Source organism: Thalassophryne amazonica, chromosome 8 (assembly GCF_902500255.1).
Source record: "Thalassophryne amazonica chromosome 8, fThaAma1.1, whole genome shotgun sequence".
Classification (NCBI taxonomy): domain Eukaryota; kingdom Metazoa; phylum Chordata; class Actinopteri; order Batrachoidiformes; family Batrachoididae; genus Thalassophryne; species Thalassophryne amazonica.
The window spans coordinates 76,169,897-76,189,645 of NC_047110.1; the positions used below are offsets into that span (position 1 = coordinate 76,169,897).

The window sequence follows — 19,749 nt, forward strand, 5'->3', positions numbered from 1 at the left end:
CACCCGTGCACAAAAGTGTACAAAGACACGCACGCCAGCCTCTCAGGCAGGTGTTGGGTAAGTATAAAGTGCAGGGTGCTGCTGTTGCCTTATAGACAACATGTCAGCTGTTTGGGGTCAGCGAATTGGAAAGATTCTGATTTAACTGGCAAAATCATGTTGTTTTCTAAAATTTACAGACGGAGTGTCTTATTTCATTATATAGTTTTACTGGGAAAAAGTTCTTTGAATTTATTTGATTTAAATGTGTACAGATTAGAGAGTAGATTAGAAAGAACTTTATTGATCCCTTGGGAAGACTCCCTCTGGGAAACTGAGGTTCCAGCAGCATTGTATAGCAGGACACAGGGTAAGAAGCACACAGAGTATTAAAAGTGAAAGTTAAAAAAGCAAAAAAGTTTGCAATATAAATACTAGGGATGTCCTAATCAGGTTTTTTTTGGCCCCAATCCGATTCTGAGTCATCTGATTTTGAGTATCTGCTGATACCAAGTCCCGATCCGATACTTTAAAAACTGAATGAACAATGAAAAAATGCTAAATATATAATAATTTCATTTTAATCACCTTATTTTATTATTCATCACTTAAACAGTGCACTTCTCCTTGAGGTAGCTTGAACAATCAAGTAATAGTCTACCAGACTTTAAAAATGTCCAAATTTCCATGTTATTTTATTTGTCTAAAAATAAATGTCCGAGGTTCCTTATGTTAAACAAGAAATTATCTAATCTGAAATAACAGGTGGTTTTAATTTACAGATGAAAGGTTTCTAAAGAACCATTTATTGATTTAGCTATTTTAATTACAAGTGTTCTAAACTTTTTTAAACAGCAATCAGAAATTTTGAGGTAACAAACAACAACAAAAAACATTTCCAAGGATTTTTCTTCAGAAAACTGCTCTATAAATGAGCAGTCCTGTGACACGTTTCTGTTTTGTAGAGATCAGTGGTTTCTGCCACTAGTCTTCCGTGTTGGACAGCATGAAGCTACGTCACAGCTCAGAGCGTCGAAAGTTGGATTGGGTTGAACATATGTTTTTCTTTTGTTCAATTAAAAAAAAAAAGATTGGGTTGAACTTTGACCGCGTCAGCCTGCCGACAAGCGGCAACGTGCGCTCCCATCAGAAGCGTCACTTTAGCTCAGTTTTTGATGCGACACTTCTGACGCCTCTAAAAAGCAACGCGTCTCATTGAAAATAATGCTTTTTAGACCGATTCTTGACGCCTCTGACATTTCCGACGCGTGAAAGGCCCATTAATCTGCAATAATGAGCTTGAAATAGTGCTGATCAGAATAATAAGGATAAAATCTATATCAGATTCCTGATTCCTGACGTCCGATTTCGATCAAGTCTGAAACCACGTGATCGGGCCCGATTTCCGACCACGTGATCGGATCGGGACATCCCTAATAAATACCAGACATACTGATCCATACTGGTTTACTGGCTATTACTGTTCCTCTCATTCCCACCCTCTGTCTTCCTGTTACTCCTCTCCTGAGTGAGGAGTTGTACAGTCTGATGGTCATGCACTTGGGAAGGAGCAGTCTTTGGCTGAAGAGGCTTCTCTGATTGCTGATGATGGTGTGCAGAGGGTGACTGGAATCGTCCATAATGTCCAGCAGTTTGTCCAGTGTTCTGTTCTCTGCTACCGACACCATGTGTCCCACATGATCAGGATGTGTCCAGTTTACACAATTTTCCTCTGTATCCCAGTGAGATAAGAAGAAAATTATGTCATTTGGACACATTGTGAGGAAAACATTGTTAGTTGGACACTTTTGATGATGTGGGGCAGATGTATACATTTCATTCATTCATTATACCCACTTACTCCATCCAAGGGTCACGGAGCCTAACCCAGCAGTCAGGGGGCGTGAGGCAGGGTAGACCCTAGACAGGACACCAGTCAGTTTCCAGTTCAGTTCACCCAACCTGCATATCTTTGGAAGTGGGAGGGAACCCACACAAACACAATGAGAACATGCCAACTCCACACAGAAAGGATCAGGTGGGAAGCGAGCCCAGGATCTTCATGCTGTGCGGCAACAGTGCGGCCCACTAATCCAGCATGCCACCCTATGTGCATTTTAATTAAGTGAATTGAAAGAACTTATTTTTCAGTGATTGATTAAATTAGTCAAATCAACATAACTTGCAACAAACAGTTATTTGTTATGTATAAAAATAGCCAATACAATTTTTTTCTTGTTTCATCTTTTTAAATACGAGGTCTGTTAAAAAGTATCCGACCTTTTTATTTTTTCAAAAACCATATGGATTTGAATCATGTGTGATTGCATCAGCCAAGCTTGAACCTTTGTGTGCATGCGTGAGTTTTTTCACGCCTGCCGGTTGCGTCATTTGCCTGTGAGCATGTTTTGTGTGAGCAGTGGTCCACCCCTCTCGTCGTTTTTTTATTGCGAATAAATGTCTGAACGATTTGGAGCTTTGCTGCATCAATTTTTTTCCAGAAACTGTGAGAGACCTCCAGGTGGACACCATTCAGAAAATTAATATGGCTTTCAGGGACGATTTTGTGGGGATTACACAGATTAAGGAGTGTTACTGCCGCTTTAAGGACGGCCCACAGCATCTGAGAGCGCGCCGCGCTCCGAGCGCCGATCGACAGGCTGACACCCCGCTGAAACAACCAGATCATTTCCAACGTGAAGGCTTTGTTGATCCGGAACGTCGTCTGACTTTAACAAAAAGGCAGGAGACGTGGACATCAGCACTTTTTCGGCACATTCCACTGTTACAGGAGTTTTTTTCATGGAAAGAAAAGCGGAGGATTGCGCCACCGTGCCGTTCATGGCGCGGGACAAAACCACCTCCGTGTTGGTCTCACAGGACGGCTTTCAGGTGGCTTTCAGACGACTTGTGGTTGCTTTTCATTCGTGTGATTATCCGAGAAATTGAACATGAGCAGGACATGCCCCAACATGTCCTGTGAGGCTTCATTACGGCGTTGCTTTACGCCATGCGGCTCCACCGCGACGCGCGGAACTCCTCCGCTTTTCTTTCCATTAAAAAAAACTCCTGTAACAGTGGAATGTGCCATTCATTTCTAAACTGGACGCTGTGTTGATCCGGTATGTCATCTGACTAGCACAGGAATTGTGGAAGACGTGAACTTCAGCACTTTTTCGGCACATTGAGACAGACGTGCGGAGGAGTTCCGCGCGTCAAGGTGGAGCCGCATGGTGCAAAGCAACGCCATGATGAAGCCTCACAGGACTCTCAGATGCTGTGGGCCATCCTTAAAGCGGCAGTAACACTCCTTAATCGGTGTAATCCCCACAAAATCGTCCCTGAAAGCCATATTAATTTTCCGAACGGTGTCCACCTGGAGGTCTCTCACAGTTTCTGGAAAAAAACTGATGCAGCAAAGCTCCAAATCGTTCAGACATTTATTCACAATAAAAAAACGACGAGAGGGGTGGATCAGTGTTCACACAAAGCCTGCTCACAGGCGAATGACGCAACCGACAGGCGTGAAAAAACTCAAGCATGCGCACGAAGGCTCAAGCTTGGCTGATGCAATCACACGTGATTCAAATCAATATGGTTTTTAAAAAAATAAAAAGGTCGGATACTTTTCTAACAGACCTCGTATGATGATTTTATTGTTATATTATATCCATAATTTTATATAAATCTTAAGCAGTTTTAAAATGCTACACACCAACTATAAAATGTTTAATACAGATTTTACAGTTCATCTGGAAAGTATTCACAGCGCTTCGCCTTTTCCACATTTTCTTATGTTACAGCCTTATTCCAAAATGGATGAAACTCAGCTTTTTTTTCCCTTCAAAGTTCTACACACAATACCCCATAATGACAATGTGATTTTTTTCCCCAAATTTGTTAAATATAAAAAACTAAGGAATCACGTGTACATAAGTATTCACAGCCTTTGCTCAATACTTTGTTAATGTACCTTTGGCAGCAATTACAGCCTCATGTCTTGAATATGATGCCACAAGCTTGGTGCACCTATCTTTTGGCAGTTTTGTCCATTCCTCTTTGCAGCACCTCACAAGCTGTATCGGGTTGGATGGGGAGCATCGGTGCACAGCTATTTTCAGATGATTTTCAGAGATGTTCAATCAGATTTAGGTCTGGGCAATGGCTGGACCACTCAAGGACATTCACAGAGTTGTCCTGAAGCCACTCCTTTGATATCTTGGCTGTGTGCTTAGGGTCATTGTCCTGTTGAAAGATGAACCGTCACTCCAGTCTGAGGTCAAGAGCGCTCTGGAGCAGGTTTTCATCCAGGATGTCTCTGTACATTGCTGTATTCATCTTTCCCTCAATCCTGACTAGTTTCCCAGTTCCTGCCACTGAAAAACATCTCCACAGCATGATGCTGCCACCACCATGCTTCACTGTAGGGATGGTGCCTGGTTTCCTCCAAACATGACGCCTGGGATTCACGCCAAAAAGTTCAATCTTTGTCTCATCAGAGAATTTTGTTTCTCATAGTCTGAGAGTCCTTCAGGTGCCTTTTGGTAAACTCCAGGCAGGCTGTCATGTGCCTTTTACTAAAGAGTGGCTTCCATCTGGTCACTCTACCATACAGTCCTGATTGGTGGATTGCTGCAGAGATGGTTGTCCTTCTGGAAGGTTCTCCTCTCTCCACAGAGGAATGCTGGAGCTCTGACAGAGTGATCATCGGGTTCTTGGTCACCTCCCTCACTTAGTTTGGTGGATCCAAATGTCTTCCATTTACGGATGATGGAGGCCACTGTTCTCATTGGGACCTTCAAAGCAGCAAAAATGTTTCTGTAACCTTCCCCAGATTTGTACCTCAAGACAATCCTGTGTCAGAGGTCTACAGACAATTCCTTTGACTTCATGCTTGGTTTGTGCTCTGACATGCACTGTCAACTGTGGGACCTTATATGTAGACAGGTGTGTGCCTTTCTAAATCATGTCCAATCAACTGAATTTACCCCAGATGGACTCCAGTTAAGCTGCAGAAACATCTCAAGGATGACCAGTGGAGGCAGGATGCACCTGAGCTCAGTTTTGAGCTTCATGGCAAAGGCTATGAATATTTATGTATATGTGATTTCTTAGGTTTTATTATTTTAAATAAATTTGGAAAAATCTCAAAAAAGCTTTTCTTCACATTGTCATTATGGAGTACTGTGTGTACAATTTTTTTGAAAAAAAAAAAAAGAATTAATTCCATTTTGGAATAACACTGTAACATAAAATGTGGAAAAGTGAAGCACTGTGAATACTTTCTGGATGCACTGTACTTTACTTAAGCAAACATTGTATTTTGATTGGTACAGAAACATTTTGGTGTTCATGGTAAGACAGATCACCTTCAAATCCCCCCACAACAGTTGGCTGCTTCTCAGCTCGCAAAGTAAACCGACACAGCCAAAAGTCCATTTTTCCAGAACAGAACTTGTGTCCTTCACAGTAATTAAATCTTGCCTTACAATAGAATATTTTGTCTCATGCCCCATTATCACTGTTTATATTGCAGCAGTATAATGAGGATAGCAGTTTTAACACTTCCCTGAGTGTTGCATCGCCTCCGTGTCAGCTTTCATACCAGTCTTTCTTTTCTTTTCTGCCTCAAGCAATGATCAGGTTTCCACCTGGATCTGTTTTGTTGAATGGTTTCTTTTAACATTTAAAAATGACCCACAATTTTAACCATTTTTATTAAACAGGCTTAAAATTACTACAAAAAAACAGGTGCTTCTTCTTCTTGTCCATCTCCTCCTTTCAGGTTCTGCGGTTAAGGGTTGCCACAGCAGATTAGCAGATCATCCATTTCATCTCACCCTGTTCTCTGCCATCAACCACCTGTTTGTCCTCCCTCACCACATCCATAAACTTCGTCTTGGGCCTCTCTCTCCTCCTCCTGCTTGCTGGCTCCATCCTCAGCATCAGGGCCGGCCCAAGCCTTTATGGGGCCTTAAGCAGAATTTCATTTGGGGACCCCCTACCATCACCTCAGCACCAGATGCCTCATTATTCCATAGGCTACACTGTTATGTGTGTAACGTACACACAATTATTAGCATTATTTGTAATTATCTTACATCATCAGGTGTCATTCTTGTTTTTAACCTTAAAGGGGTAGCAAACTCATAAATATGTTTTAATCAACTTCTACATACAGAGTGATGTATAAGTATGGCTCATTAATTTAACTATTTGAAAGTAACATCAGCAGACAGGAGACTGCATTTATAGTAAACACATTAAATAGTTTAATTTCAGATGTGCAATGGTGTGCAAAATGTTCAATGTCCAAATACAAAATAGAATCAAATGACATTCACATCTTACAGAAAAATAAAGTTGTAATCAAAATTAAATACTTAAATAATAAATACAATACTTAAATAATCTCCAAAATGAACACAGAAATCCACAACATAACAGCAATGTGTGTGCATAGCAATACACAAACATTGCACTGGGGGTTACTGCTTTAACTTTGGCCTGCAAACCATTGAGAGCTGAGCTACTTTTCCCCACCTTTTGCACCAAATTAATCTGAGGAGTTGATCTGCCCTGCTGTTTAACTCCAAGTTTTTCTTCGTAAGGAAGAGTATCAAATGGCTTCGCCAAAATCCGGTCCACAACATTCAAATTGTCTGTCATTATGTGCGGCTTCCTACTTAGCTAGCTCGCTAGCTGGGACTGGCGCGAGGCTAGTGTGAAGTTTGTCCGCCTGTGAGTGCTTTGTGACGGTGGAGGAGCTCAGCAGCACCCGCTGCTCGGTAGGAACAGAAACTGCGATAGAAGTCAGAAAGAGTGATAGAAGTCAGTCTCCAAACACAAGCAGCTACAAAAAAAAAAACACCAGAAATAGAAGCTCGATTTGTCGCTAGTCGTTTTTAACAAAGAAAATGCCGGTAAGAGGATTAGGAAAGTCTCCGGATCAACTCAGAACAGAATAAAAATGCTCCTACAGATGTTTACACCAAAAGATCGCTGATTCGCTCATTTCGCTGTCAATCAAAAAGGGATTCAGTCTCAGACAGATCATCCAATCATCATGCAGAAGCTGAGCGTCCGGGCCAGCCGAGGCCAGCCCACTGCCCCATAGACCCCCAGACACGCTGAGCGTCCGATGGGCGGGACAAAGCCCAGCATTTATCCAATGACTCGTCTCGTTTCGCTGCATGCTTTGTGTCGCTATTGAAGTCTGTGGACGCTCAGCGTCCACACTGTTTAAAGCGCTGTGAAGCTGCGGGTTTGAGTGAGAGGAAAGCCGCGTCGTTACCAGTGATAAGAAGCTGATTCTGAACAAAAGTTGAGCGCGTTGTAGCGCATATTTAGTCAATGACATGTACACACAACAGTATATATTTGATCACTTATTTTTTGACATTTTAGGGGAAGCTGAGCTTCCCTTGCAGTCGCCTCTGACTTTAAGACACCTAAAGCACTTTACACTAAACGAATGGAGCATTTCGCAAATAATAGTGGAGGTGAGATGGTCTAGTGGTTAAGGTGTTGGGCTTGAGTCCAGAAGATCATGGGTTCAAATCCCCGCCTGACTGGAAAATCACTAAGGGCCCTTGGGCAAGGCCTTTAATCCCCTATTGCTCCCAGTGTGTAGTGAGCGCCTTGTATGGCAGCACCCTGACATCGGGGTGAATGTGAGGCATAATTGTAAAGCGCTTTGAGCATCTGATGCAGATGGAAAATTGCTATATAAATGCAGTCCATTTACCATTTATAATGACAACAAAAATTGTAATATTGGACATGCAAACCTACCTTTGCTGCCTTGTTGTTTTTTCTCGTCTTCCAACTTCTTTTTTCTTTTCTCCGCTCCAGAGGGATAATTTCTTTTCTGAGACATGACTTGCACTCACTTCATTCCTCACGATTAGTCATCGACCTCCTGACCCAAGCGGTGCATCTAAATTTGCCCAACGGTGGCAGTAGCCAACAGGAGGCATCAATTAACCTAGTATTGGTATTTTGTCAAAATGAATTAATTTTTTTCAGGTGTAATACAATTTCGTTTAAATTATTCAATATTATTTTAATTTCATGAATATATTTACTTTTTTATCACAACGTCTCGGTGCTCTCGGGGCCCCCTGGTGGCGTGGAGGCCCTAAGCAACCGCGTAGTTGGCGTATGCCTTGGGCCGGCTCTGCTCAGCATCCTTCTCCCTGGATATCCTGGGACCCTCCTCTGCACATGTCCAGATCATCTCAATCTTGCATCTCTGACCTTTTCTCCAATCTGTGTTCTCCCTCTAATATGTCCATTCCGAATCCTGTCCATCCTCTCCATCCTCATCACTCAAAAAGCAAATTGCAGCATCTTCAGCTCTGCCTTCTGACTTTTTCTTAGCACAACCATCTCTAAATCATGCATTATAACTGATCTCACAACAGTCTTGTAAACTTAAACTTTCCCTTTTTAACCCTCTCCACATAATGCAGCCTTCTCTCTCTCTCTCTCTCTCTCTCTCTCTCTCTCTCTCCTCTCTCTCTCTCTCTCTCTCTCTCTCTCTCTCTCTCTCTCTCACTCACTCACTCACTTACTCTCACACACACACACACACACACACACACACACACACACACACACACACACACACACACACACACACACACACACACACACACACACTCATTTTCTTCACATATCTTCATATACCTTATCACCATAACAGTTGCACATCATTTTCACCTCAGCCCCTCTGTCTGGCCAACAGGTACAAGTCCTTTTCTCCTTCTTTCATGAAAATTCAGTAAGGTATGTCTTCTATAATACATTCCAATTCTAAGGTAGAACCCTACTAGTGTATACTAAAGTATATCTAAAAAAGAAGAGTTGAGTAGAGCCACTTAGGGGCCTGGTCTTGAGAACCAGGGATGGTAGGTTATGGTATGGTAGGGATGGTAGGTCATGTTCAACTTCATGTACAGCTCACTATATACACCCTTTCCTTAACCACATCTCTTTTCACCTTCTGCCATATCTCCTTGTATTCCCGTCTACTTTTATCATCTTTCTAACTATCCCAAATTATTTTCACCAACCTCTTTCCCCTTTCACTTTCCTAAACATCTTCATTCCACCACCAAGTCTCATTGTCTTCCTTCCTCTGTCCAGATGTCAGACCCAGTACCTTCCCAGCTGTCTCCCTCACCACTTCTGCATTAGTTTTCCAGCTGTCCAAAACCACTTCATTTCAATCTCAAATTTCTGTTAGGTTGCATCTCCTACAAAGAATGTAGTCCATCTCCATACCTTCTTTCACTTTTATATGTCACCCTATGCTCCTCCTTAAAATAAGTATTAATGGCAGCCATTGCCTTCCATTTTGCAAAGTCTACTACCATCTGCCCTTCCACATTCCTCTCCTTGATGTTATATTACATCTTTATCACCTCTGTTCCCTTCACTAACATGCCCAATGAAGTCTGCTACAGTCACCACTCTTTCATCCTTGGATACTGTTAGATATATTTGTGTATTCAATTATGGTTTTCTTTATTTGTTTTCTGTACTCGTTTTGGTATTAAAGTAGTTATCTTACTTAGGATTGTATTCTTAGTTTTCACTCTTATTCTTACTTTCCTTTGTTCTCTGTTGGTATGTGCATGTCGAACCGATTTAACCAGTTTTTTTTATCATTTAGGACAAAGAGAGTTAGGGTACATTATAAATCATATATGTTCTGTTACTGCGCGGGTCCTGGGCAGGGGGTTGGACCTCCCTCGAATGCCCACAGGGGCCAATAAGGAAAGGATTTTGCTAAATAAGGTCTGCCTGTGTCACTCCTATGAAATCTTTTGTAAAAACTGTTTGTGTCCATTGTTCAGGACTCTGTAACGGGGGATCTCGCCTGTGAGAGAAGTTCTACAGAATCCAGGCCTGATATTCATTTTTACTGTGACTTTGAATAAATTTAAAAGTGCAGAATAGTTCGGGTTTATACCTTGTGAAGGACAGTGTTACCGAAAGAACCGGGGGAAAAATAACAATACATTCTCTCATCTTAGCTAACTCACTCCAGAAATCCTCTGTCTCCTTCATCTCTCAACCTACTTGTGGGTCATATGCACTGATGACATTTATCATCATCCCATTAATTTCCAACTTCACACTCATCACCCCATCTGACACTCCAGCACACTATTAACATACTCTTCTTTTAAAATGGCCCCAACACCATTTTTCCTCCCAATCACAGCATGAAACAACACTCTGAACCCACCTCTGATGCTCCTGGCCTCACTTCCCTTCTACTTGGTCTCTCGTACACAAAGTATATCTACCTTTCTCCTCTCCATTATATCACCCAGCTCTCGCTCTTTACCAGTCATACTGCCAACATTCAAGTCCCATTTCTCACTTCTCCCTTTCCTCCACTCACACTGCTTCCAGACATGTTCTTTACCTCTTCTTCTTCACTCAACAATAGCCCACTTTCCTCCAGTAGCAGTAGCAGTTATTGTTATCCCGGGCCTTGACTGATCTGGTATGGAAATTCGATTTGTGACCTGCATGTTTGGTTTGACAAAATTTATGCCGGAAGCCGTTTCTGATGCAACCATATTTATTTATCTGGGAATGGGACTGGCGCTCCAAATACACTGGCTTGTGCACCCAGTGTTGCTGAGATTTGATAAAAAAAAAAAAAAAAAAAATACTGTGGATGCACTTTCTACCTGTACCCTTAACCTTCATGATACCAGTGTTACAACCCAGTCTCACAGCAAGTTGTGATTCAGAAACACAAAATATACATTAATCTATTGGTTCGTGATATTGTGACGAAAAACGCCTCATTTTCGTCACAGCAGCACAAATTCATTCTAATTCATTCCATGATGGCTGCACGAAATTAAAAGTGAAGCTGGGGGGGGGGGGGGGGGGGGGTTCGCAGTGGTTATGGTTAGGGTTGGGGGTTGGGGGAAGGAGTAGGGTTAATAATAGTGAGTTAAAAAAAAAAAACCCTGTCACAAAAATTTGACTCATTTCATGACGGGAGGATGAAAAAAAAAAACCATGAGACTGGGCTGCGTGATACCATCACAAAATGGTGTGAGATTGGGTTGCATTTACTTGGGCTTGGGACCAACACTCAGAATGCATTTAGCTGCATACCCCATATAATAAGTTATAAAGGGTGCATTTATAGTTAAATGCATTTGCAAGAGTAACTCTTTTGGTCAAGACTAGTTTTTACACACACAAGGGAGCAAAAGCACACTCAGTAAACAGAAGCTGATATGTGATACCTCATTGTCATGAAAATGATGCTGTAAAGAAAGGCAACATTCTTGTGGTATATGTAAAATGTTCCTGAATGAGTTTGTAGAAATTCAAGAGAGCGTATCAGCATATCACGTAGTAACAGGAGACCGCACATCACAGACGCTGAGGTTTATCTGCAACATTTACTTGTTTTGATTTATGTTGTTTCAGGCTTCAAACAGAAGCTTTGTGTCACCATTCAAAATTAAACACGAGCAAGGATCATTCCAACAGTGCCGTACAGGGTGTCTATGGTGTGGGTTGTCCAAAACAATCTTGCCAATGGACTGGCATTGAAAGGTTTCATTCATGCTGAGCATCAATCCTCATCAAGGACTTTGTCATGTCATAGAAAGTCAGCATCAATCACTGATTTGGCATCAGTGTAAATACTGACACAGCAGTTGTCGTCCATATTTTACTTGGATTTTGCTCTTCACCGTTTGGTTGTCTTTTGCACTATCAGTTGTTGTAAAAAGAAAAAGAAAAAGCTACAGAGAATTTTATCGCAAGGTTTTTTCTCACTCTGTGCATCATAAAACTATATTGTGGTTCACATTAGAGAAATACATTTTTCTACCAGTTTTCATGAAATTTATTACAGACTTCATGTGAAAGTGACTTTAAATACATCAGTTACTGTCATGATTAGGAGCTGCATTAAAATGTACTTTAAGCAGAACTATGGTCCCCTTGTTACGCAATGAGTCATTTGTTCATAATGAAACAAGCGCAATTTAAACTCTTAACTCTATAAAGATGCCTGATGTTTACAATGAATGATTTTTTTGATTATTATTATTCTTTCTATGAAGAAGCAGCGGCATTTACTCGACTGTTGAAACAGCAATCTGTCAAGAGCAATAATTCACACCAGGGTTCAAACATGAAAAATACAGATGCAATCACAACCCGCAAAATTTACTTTTGATCTTGATAAATCTCATTGCGTGTCCCAACCTCAGCTATTATCATGCTCAACACCCACAATTGTGGGTGCTCAGGTGGATACACCCCAGATTTCATATTCATGAAAGCAAATATGGTAAATGTAAAATACATGCTATTTTGCACTTTGGAAAGACCCAATCTTCATAGTGCACGAGAGAAGAGAAGACTGCCACAAAATAGCAAATTACTGATAGGCATTTTAAAACAAAAATATCCTAAATCAAGAACAGATCATTCAATAGTAAGTCCTTTCAGCTGCTCCCTTGCTTTCAGTCAGGGTCACCACAGCAGATCTGCATGTCAATTTGGAACAGTTATTTAGGCCAGATGTTCTTCTGGACACAACTCTACATTACATGAAGAAATGTGACGGGTGGGCTTTGAAGCAGGGACTTTCTGCAGTGAAACTAAGCGCACTAACCACTTGGCCACCACCCCTGCTAGAACAGGTAATTAAATAGTCAATCCCTTTGGCTGCTCCCTTGTTTTGACTCAGGGTCACTGCAGCAGATCCAAGGTGGATCTGCATATCGATTTGGCACAATTTTTCCACCAGATGCCCTTCCTGACACAACTCTACATTACATGAAGAAATGTGACAGCGGTGGGGTTTGAACCAGGAACCTTCTGCACTAAAACCAAGCGCACTAACTACTTCCCCATCACCTCTGCTAAGAACAAACAACTAAACAGATAATAAGAACAGATAATTCAATATTTACCATGAAATATCACAGCTATGTTTGCGCAGGAACATAATGGTGACTATTTTTCTGAGCAGTAAATAGAAAAAACACACGGACACACATGAGGCCTCGGGTGAGTGAGCCCTGGAGTTTGTCTTTACAGTATCTATATGAGATGGAGGTAATTAAAGAGATTGGAGGTTTACTCAGTAACCCCTGCTGAGCAGCTGGTCTACGGCAGGTCATGAGCAGCACATGGTGCATAGAGCGCTGTGTGCACACAAAAGCAAAGTGATCCGCTTGACTGCTGCTAATGCGCCCAGCGGCATCTATCTCAGTCAACAATACAGTCACTGTTAAAGGCCCCAAATTAAAGAAGGACTCTTTGACTCCCATGGGTGTTGTGACAGTCATCACAAGGCTGCGGGTGACATGTACTCTGTTTTAGGTCTGTGTTCCTGTTAGTTATGTTCAGCCCGGCGCAAACAGGCGCTGTGTTTGATCACAGACGAGTTTGACAGGTAGGATGACATAGTAACAGGGTGCCACAAACACCTTTATCAGCTCGACAAGCCTCGCGGTCTGCAGGTGTGGCCAGACAACCGCAGCGAGGCACCACCAATCAGAAAGCAAGAGCCATGCACCTAAAACAACATGTTTGTGATGGGTGCTATGAATTGTTGCATGCTTTGATGAGCTGGAGTGCTGCAACAGATAATCGGGACCAAAGGAGAAAAACTCTCAGTTCCTCAAGAAGTCATATGAGGTTAAAAAAAAAACAACAAAAAAACAGGCAAAATGCATAAAAATAAAGACAATATAAAAACACACAATAGGTGGGGTTTTTTAAAACAGAATTGGGCAGAAAATTTGAAATCCAAGTCGCTATAAGGAGGCCGTATTTTCATTACAGCACCAACATACACACTGTAGAAAAGCAGACACACTGCAAGTACAATAAGAACAACATTTAGTTAAAGACATATAAAAGCCTAGGCTGTCGTCTAGGCTACAACAGAGTGAGAATATTTAGTTGTTTTTTTTTTGTTTTGTTTTTAAAAAGCCAAACAACTTACCACTTCACTGAAGAGAAGATACTACTCAATTTTTGTGCATCCTTTCAAAGGTTTGTACACAAGAGTGAACTGTGTGACCACGAAGACGCTCGCTGATGTGACGATAAGGAGGACAGCAAGTCAACTCAGAGAGAGAGAGAGAGAGAGAGAGAGAGAGAGAGAGAGAGGGAGGGAGGGAGGCGCAGAGACGAGTGTGACAGGGGAGCGGGGTGGGTGGGTGGGGGGGGGGGGTCGAGCACCTGCTCCATGGATGCTCCCTTGAGAGATGCAGGGATGGAAAGAACAAGGGTGAGGACACAGGCTGCTGATACCTCAGTCTGGACGTATTTTTGTTTCACTGGAGACATTCAGTAGCCTGAATCACTGAATATCTCATCATGTTATGACTATGAACATGGCAACATGAGTTCAAAGAGCTTTTCCTTGAGGCTTTTTTTTTTTCAAAACATGTTTCATAAGCAAAAGAGTAGTCAGGTAAAGAGCTAGAGTGAACTCTCCATATGGATGATGTTTTTTATGTAAGCTTAACACAGAAATCAAAATACATATAGACATATAAATATAGTTAGATGGATACAGGGGGTACAGCAGGAATATTATTTATTAGGGAGGGGGGAGTGGACAACATCAATGAGCTCTATTAGTTGCTTCATCTTTAGTGGGGGGGGGGGGGTAATGATTCCAGCATTTTTTGAAAAACCCTGATGCAATGGTACTGTTTAGTAGAGGTGGGCGATACCGGGAATTTGGTATTGATCCGATACCAAGTAAATACAGGCCCAGTATTGCCGATATCAATACCGATACCGATACTTTTTCATATTTAAGCTTCACAGATTCCAAAGGATCCAAAGACCAAGGATAGAATTTTGCCAAACATTGTACGTGACAACAAAATACTTTATTATCACCATCAACATTTTCGTTTAAAAAACACAACTTAAAACAAAATTTCCTGATGTAGAGGGCTGACAAACCACAATACAAGGGTGCGCTGCTCCATGTTGTGTGACACAGCGCAGCGCTGCTCTTACAGACAGAGCGTAGAGTTTGATGAATCTGCGTGTACAGCGGTCAGTGCGTGCGGGAGAGAAAAAAGCTTGAGTATCGATCTTTTTACCACGAGAAGCATTCAATATCAATACCAGCGTTGGTATCGATATTATCGATATTGGGATCGATCTGCCCACCTCTACTGTTTAGTTACTTTCTCAAGAGTTTGTTTTATATGGTGTTTGAAACATTTTAAATGATAAATTGCTTTCAGAAGCAATAGTTTCATTTGGTCCTTTAAAAGTTTTGTAAACGTATTTTCTGAGTATATTTTTCTTTTACTGGTTCAAGCATTTCAAAAAAAGTACAAAGCAGTTGTTTCATTGACTGTACTGATTTCTTTTGAATCACTGAGTGTACCAGTGTTTTGTATCAATGAACCCTGATTTTTTTTCTTCACCATCAGAATCAACTGCACAATGTTCTAATAGCTTTAGAAACATTGTGAAATTTAACTTGATTTAATTTAAAAATGCCCCAAATATGACATAGTGATATTTCAGTGTAAAACGTACATGAAAAAGGTAACTGACGTATCGCATCACGGTCGCTCCGTCCTCATCACTACGTATTACAGCCTAACCAGACTACTTGATGATATGACCTGTAAAAGCTGAGATGTGTCAGGTTTACCAGCTCAGTTCATGTTATGCCTTATTTGTCCAAACACATGAGCAGAATCACCTAAAACACCAAGCTAACACGCTAACTCATTTAGCTTCAGTGACTCGAGAACAAACTACTTATTCATCAAACTAAAGGATTTTAACTGTCATGTCAAATGTAACTTTTTCGCATTCACTTGACACCCAGCAGGGCCCTTAAAGCCCATCTGCTGCCCGCAGGAAGGCGTCACTAAGGTCACCTAAAAGGACCATATTTTGTTTACCGAAAACCAGGACACTCAGCCTGATGTCGCAGACCGACAGTCTCCCCCTAAAATTGATCCCCCTGCCTTCACTGAGCATGCATCATTTGGGACCAGCACGTCTGACTCTGACTCGCTACACCTAAAGTGATCAAAAGAATAATGTGATTATTAACCATCAGCTGACAAAGTAAAACCTCGTAAATCATTCTAAAGTCCGTTTTAAGCAGAAACGAGGCCGTTTTCAACAGAAAACGGGTGATAATCGGAGTCTGACGCTTTGAAATGATGGAGGTGCAGTGAACGCGTTCACTTCCTCCGTCTTTTATGGTGAAAAAATGCTGAATTTATGTGTAAATGATTGTTGTACAAAAGCTTCAGATATCTGTCGCTGAGACAGATGATGACTGGAGGTGCAGTTTGAAGCAGAAACAAGGTGATAATCTGTGAACCGCGGCTGACACACAAGAAATGATGCGTGCGCAGTGAAGGCAGAGCGGACCGATTTTTAGAGGGGGGGGACCGTTCAGTCCGGCGACACCGGCAATGAGATACTCAAATGATAGTTGAAGCTGGTCAATTTAATGGCCCAATGAAAACAATGAAAACCAAGACATTGTCATCACTTTCTAAACAACAACCAGGACGTCCAGAACAGGATGTGAAAACAGGACATGTCCTGGGAAACAGGACGTTTGGTCACCTTAGCGAACAGGCTAACTGTTCCACGGTGGAACTCAATACTTTAAACCTTCTTCGAAATAATCAAAAATATGCGCAGTGGGCAAAGTGATTTCAATTAGACTTTAATTATGGTTTGTTTGGTTGATAATGCGAAGAGGCGATGTGGTCGGGGATGATGCTTCCGTGATGCAATGTGAACATCAGCTTGTATCTCCAACATTCAATGACTTTGTACAACCCCATACTGCCCAATATTAACCATAATTTAGCACGCTGATATTAGCATGCTGGCCAATGTGAAAGATGTAAATACACCGTGGTTTGACCATCAAGATGGCAGACTGATGCATTGTCGGTAATGCCATGACGTCATAGGAAAAGGGTCTATTCGATTTTTTGGAGTAGTTTAGTCAGAGGTCAGAAATCACATGTACATATGTCCTCTTGCAGCACCTCTCCAGCTCCATCAGGGTGGATGGGGAGTATCAGTGCACAACCATTTTCAGATCTCCCCAGATGGTCCATTCAGATTCAGGTCTGGGCTCTGGCTGGACCCTCAGGACATTCCAGAGTTTCTCCTGAAGCCACTCCTTTGATATCTTGGCTGTGTGATTAGGGATATTGTCCTGCTGAAAGATGACCGTGTCACAGTCTGAGGTCAAGAGCACTCTGGAGCAGGGTTTTCATCCAGGATGTCGCTGTAACATTGCCTGCATTCATCGTTCCCTCAATCCTGACTAGTCCTCCCAGTTCCTGCTGCTGAAAACATCCCCACAACATGATGCTGTCACCACCATTGCTTCACTGTAGGGATGGTGCCTGGTTTCCTCCAAACACGTCTGGCATTCAAACCAAAGAGTTAAGTTTTTGTCTCATCAGATGAGAGAATTTTGTTTCTCATGGTCTGAGAGTCCTTCAGGTGCCTTTTGGCAAACTCCCAGTGGGCTGTCATGTGCTTTTACTAAGGAGTGTCTTCTGTCTGGCCACTCTACCATACGCCCTGATTGGTGGATTGCTGCAGAGATGATTGCCCTCCTGGAAGGTTCTCCTCTCTCTACAGAGGAATGCTGGAGCTCTGACAGAGTGACCATCGGGTTCTTGGTCACCTCCCTGACTATTCCCTTCTCCCCCCGATCGCTCAGTCCAGCTCTAGGGAGAGGTCCTGATGGGAACTGAACTTCTTCCATTTATGGATGATGGAGGCCACCTGCTCATTGGGACCTTCAAGTAGCAGAAATGTTTCTGTACTCTTCCCCAGATTTGTGCCTCAAGACAGTCCTGTCTTGGCTATCTACAGAGAATTCCTTTGACTTTGTGTTCGTTTGTGTTCTGACATACACTGCAAACTGTGGGAACCTTGCATGTAGACAGGTGTGGCCTTTCCATGTCCAATCACTGAATTTACAAAGGCTGGCAGTACTTATTTACATGTCACTCTCTCGTTTTTTATTTTTATTTTAATTAAATTTGTAAAAATAAAAAATGTTTTTCACATTGTCCATTATGTGTAGAATTCTAAGGGGAAAAAATAATAATTTTATCCATTTGGAATAAAGCTGTAACATGAAATATGTGTAAAAAACACAGCACTGTGAATACTGATTTAGACCTTATTTAACCAGGTAAATTATATATAAAAAAAAAAAAATCTTATTTACATAATGAACGTGGGGATAGGGAAAAACACAGATAATCACAAATGTGGAGTCAAACAACACATTTTACAGTATATATAACAGAGTAGAATTAGTAAGAGGAATAACATTTTCAGTCATATTTATATAAAAAATACTAATTACTTCATTTAGCCAAAGCATGAGCAGGTTTCAGACAGCAGATTAATTATCTCAGATTAAAGACTTTCTAGATACTTTCTGGATGTACTGTATATCATTGTACATTTATATTGTTGTGTGTAGATGGTGCAAGGTTTGCCTTTCATTTATCTGATATTTTCTAGGTCTCTCCTGGGCCTCTCTGTCTGTCTGTATGTCTCTGTCTCAGTCTCTCTCTTCGTCTTCCTCTCCATTGGTTGCTCCACGTCTCCCGAGCAGCATGCTCCACTTTGCAGCTATTTAACAGCTGTTTTGCATTGATTTGGTACTTCCGAGTGCTGATATCTGTTTTGTCCATCCTCCTCATCCCGCTCATCCCACCTGTCTCACCATCTCTGTTTCTTTCTTTTATTTTTAACTTCTCTTGCTGATGTCTTGGAACGCCAAACACATTTGATGTTTTCTTCAGTGATTAGTCTCCTTCAAATCTTACACCGAGATGCATTCAGTGAGGAAAAAAGATGCAAACACTCCAGCTGCATGCACAAATACAACTGGCACTCATGCAGCCTAATAGACACACACACACACACACAAAGATGCCTCATGCATGCAGATTACCCCCCCCCCACACACACACACACACACACCTCTACCATTACCACTTTTCTCTCTGTGAAAACAAGTGCAGAAGGAAGTGAGGAAAAAGACAAAGTGAGTCGTCTCTATAATCCCTAAAGCTTCTCTCACACCTACACCAGAGAAAGAGAGGGTTGAAGGAAAATCTCTCGCGCTGTGCGTGTGTGTCTGCAGAGACCAGTGCAGCTTGACATGATTTATGTTTTGCTGTGCACTGCAGGCAGACACACTCAGTTTTCGGTGAGGTGGGTGGTCTCACCCTCCATCCTGCCTGACCTACACAGGTTGCACGGCTGGGCACATTTGTGCGTGATTGGGCAGTGTTAGGGAGTCACGCTCACACTGCGTGGTGCGAGCTGTGACTTGACGCGGACTGTCAGATCTCCGTTGAAGCAGCCACCCCAAAGAGGCCGAGCTCAGAGGCCATCATGAACTCCAGCAGTAATAGCTCCAGGAACCTTCCTGCCTCTGAGGCCTAGTCATTAGCCCCGCTCCTTCCTCATAAGCCCTCTATCCATCACACATGCCAGCGTGCACAGTTTGTCCTCATCTCTTGTTCACATCCTCTCTCGTTCTGTCCGTTCATTCCAGCAGGACGGCACATCATATGTATGTGATTTGACAAACAGCAGTTTTCACCTCTTATTTCTCATACATGCCGTGATCTCGCACCAAGACATCCACACAGAATGTCTCTGAAAAACAGACGGCACTGGACGCAGTCATGCAGACATGTA

The 19,749-nt window shown here is 42.0% G+C and overlaps 1 protein-coding gene across 4 annotated transcripts in view; it reads right to left on the reverse strand.

Annotated features, from left to right (window-relative positions):
• LOC117515918 (genetic suppressor element 1-like) overlaps positions 1 to 19,749 on the reverse strand; it is a 107,411-nt gene that overhangs the window by 60,190 nt on the left and 27,472 nt on the right. The window contains exon 1 of one of the 4 annotated variants that reach the window (XM_034176700.1): positions 13,994 to 14,117. The exons of the other annotated variants lie outside the window; for them this stretch is intronic. The gene's annotated coding sequence lies outside the window, so the exon portion shown is untranslated. Of the gene's footprint in view, positions 1 to 13,993; positions 14,118 to 19,749 lie in introns of those variants that run through there. 4 annotated transcript variants of the gene reach the window in all.